General features: G+C 34.7%; 1 protein-coding gene across 8 annotated transcripts in view; it reads right to left on the bottom strand.

Moving 5' to 3' along the window:
* LOC107663594 (semaphorin-6A-like) overlaps positions 1-3,597 on the bottom strand; it is an 84,987-nt gene that overhangs the window by 11,394 nt on the left and 69,996 nt on the right. The gene's annotated exons all lie outside the window — the stretch shown is intronic.

The following is a 3,597-nucleotide window of genomic DNA, read 5'->3' as shown; positions in this document are numbered from 1 at the left end:
AATGCACTTTGGAGTAACGACCGATACGATCGACTGGGTTCGAGTCCGTCTTTTGCCAAACTCGCTATTCTTCCTTTTCTCATCACATATCACATCAGAAAAGTGGAAATCAATTGCTTAACGAGTGTTTAATAATAATGTATTAATTAGGGGTAGGCAGGCTATAGGGAGGGCTTTGTTGTCCCAATAGGCAGCACCTATTTAATAATTTCAATAAATAAAATCATTGTTATTAAAATCAATGCTATCATTGCATCCTGTTAGCGTACAACAATACTGAGGTGCAAATAGTATCTGCCACTATTTATAAGCATAAATAGCATCTAATTAACTACTATTTACACTTATTGCAAAGATCTGCTACTTTTACATAACGTAAATAGAATGGCTATTTTCACTTAGCGTAAATCGCACATATCTAAAATGCTGCTGTTGTCACTTAGTGTAAATAGTACATATAAAAATATATCAACTGTAAATAGCAACTGGCAGGGGTGTCCGCAGCTTGTCTATTGAAATGTAGGCTATTATATGTGGCCCGCCAAACATAATTTACAAATCATGCAGTTTCACAATGTCAACACAAGGTGACAGCACTGAATTTTAGGCCAGATGTATCAGTAAAACAATTTGATAACCCGTATGCGCTGTCATTTCTTTAGCGCACAGAAAGCTGAAGAGCGCTACTCGTGTGAAGTGCGCTGCACGGAATATTATTAGCTTTGCCTAAAGACAGCGCAGCGCGAGCTCAGAACAAATGCGTTTACTTGCAGGTCTCGATCAAGCGACCACTAAACAGCGCTGTGAAAAGCGTTCGAGTTTGGAGCAGAGCTCTCCTACACAAACGACAGATGTCACAGTGATTTAAACTAGTTTAAAGGCAGATGAAACCGCGCTGCCATTCTCAACAACACTGGTGAAACACTGTGTGACAACCATAGAGTAGACTGTATAAAAACATGGACGTACTGTCTGTGACGTCACCCGTAGGTTTCTGACGAGCGTTTTTGAAGCTCAAAGTGGGCGGAGCCGGTCGTCGCCATCTTGGCAGCTCGTCACTCCCGGATAATCGAAAATGGGCAACACGAGTGTATTTATTCTCAACTTTTTTCTCGAAACATAACGACTTTATTCTCAAAATTTCATGAGTTTAATCTCAACATTTTATCTCGACTTTTTTATTTAAATTTTATTCATTTTTTCTCGAAATTTAACGACTTTAATCTCGAGATGGTTTTATTTTTTTTATTATTGCTTGGCCCAAATCCTCTTCCATAAAATACAGCAAGTTTAAATAGAGGCACTAAAATTACTAACTGAAAATAAATTAAATAAAAATAGGATTAAAATATAAATTAAAAATACAATAAAATAAAATGTATTAAAAATGTATACAGTAATATTTAAATAGGACAAAAACTATTAAAAATGACAAAAGCATATTAAACTAAAAACAAACTGATATTAAATGAAAACTGAAAATATAAAAATAAAAACTAGTTTTCTATAGTATAAATTGTATAAAACAGCAGCACAAACACATTTCCACCACACATGTATGTTTTACTGAAGTAAATGTGTTTTATGCTGATATATCAGTATAACTCGAAGACTCGTGTGAATCATGTGATAATTGATTCACTCTCTGACAGTCCAGCGGCACAAAAGAATGAATGCAAATGTCCTGCATGGTGTTTGACTGCATCTGATCAGTGTTCCTGAGCCACACCCGAGTGTTCGGCCACCCGCTGACATCACGTCAACACCGTGCAGTGCTGTGTGTGTGTGTGTGTGTGTGTCTCACTCACTCACACACACACACACACACACACACACACACACACACACACACACACACACACACACACAGCTTCAAATGTACTGTGAACACCACCTCAACCTGACATCTTCATCCAAAACAACAGTAAATCATGAAAACACAAAATCAAATAAGAGAAAAAAAATAGAAAATGTTTTGGATAAAGAAAATGAAGTCTATTTACAGCATTAATAGGCAGTGCAAATACTACTACTATCATGTATAAATACTGTACTATTTAAATCATATATTTTTTCACATTAATGTAACTTAATAATATGTTAAATTAATATCTTATTAATAAGATTTTTGCATTACAGTAATGTAATAAATATACTTTCACATAAATGTATGTAATTTAATAATTTATTATAGTCTTTACAGTCTATTTACAAGATTTATAAGCAGTGTAAATACTACAACTATGATACATAAATAAAAGCATACAATAAAAAATAAAAAAAAGCGTCTGCTAAATGACTAAATGTAAACAAATACATTACCATTTAAATAATATATTTTATTTAAATTAAGTAATTTAATAATATATTAAATTATTTTTCTTATTAAATTAATAAGATTGTGATTTTTGCATTACAGTAATGAGGATTTGGGGTTAATGAGTAATAATTGGATTTGAGGAACTCATGCAAAACATCGCCTTCATTAAACGAAATATTTTTGTGTTTCATGATGAATTTTGCACAGTTTGACAGTTGAACTGAACTGAATTGTGAATAATTAAACTATTGTCTTTCAGAGCTGCTTTACAGCTGAAATTGAATTTGTTTCATATTTAATCGATTTTACAGTTATTGAACCAAATCTGAATCAACATAGATCTGAACACTACTGTCTTCTGCAGAGCTGAAATTCTCATATTTAATAAAGTTTCCATCATTGAATCTGTTATTTTCCTGTTTATCTCTGTGAAATCTGTACTGTATAAAGCGCTATAGAAATACAGTAGACTTGACTATTTCTTGTTGATGTAGTGGTGAATTATGTTCACAGCACATCTGACCGTTACAGGAGGGAGGGGGAGGAGCATGCGTGAATATTCATGAGGGGGAGGAGTCTGTGAATATTGATGAGTTTGTTAATATGCTAAGCAGAAAGGAAATATCTGGCGGTGTGAGGAACAGCGTTTGCCACAAAAGTCTGAAAAAAGCAAAAGCAGTGAATCCAAAAGCCATGCATCAGAAAGCAAACAGCATAATCACACAGAACTCAGAGCAACCCATATTCAATCATCAAATGAACAAAGCCTTCGAGAAGAAGCTGATGTGACGTGTGAGCCTCGGTTCAGTACCGCGGTAAACGCTGTAACCGAGGCTCAGACGTCAGCATTGATGCGATTCTGCCACCATTGTGTGTGTTGAACACATGAACTGCTTCCAGCGACCGTCAGTCATTCACCGAGACACCACTGATGTCTGTCAGGAGATTAACCGCTTCGTTATTGATAATCAATGTCAATTAAACGCGGCTGTTTGCTAATGAGCTCAGCGCTGCTGTTGTCTGTAACACTCGATCACGCGCATCGATCCGAGTCGCTCAGGCTCATACTGTAAGTGGGATGATGTCAAATACAGGCTAATTAGAGTTAACTAAAACTGTAAAAACTAATTTGTCACTTAAAATAAAATATAACAAAACCCTTATTTTAATTCAACTAGTTCTGAAGGAAACATTTCTAATTTTTGAGTTCAACTTGATATACGAAAACAACTAAAACTGAAATACAAAATAATAAAAACTATATAGACATTAATATA

The sequence above is a fragment of the Sinocyclocheilus anshuiensis genome, unplaced genomic scaffold, assembly GCF_001515605.1.
Source record: "Sinocyclocheilus anshuiensis isolate Anshui unplaced genomic scaffold, SAMN03320099.WGS_v1.1 scaffold2586, whole genome shotgun sequence".
In the NCBI taxonomy this organism is placed as follows: Eukaryota; Metazoa; Chordata; class Actinopteri; order Cypriniformes; family Cyprinidae; genus Sinocyclocheilus; species Sinocyclocheilus anshuiensis.
Note: the sequence above shows the minus strand (reverse complement) of the source record. Positions and strands in the feature narration are given on the sequence as shown.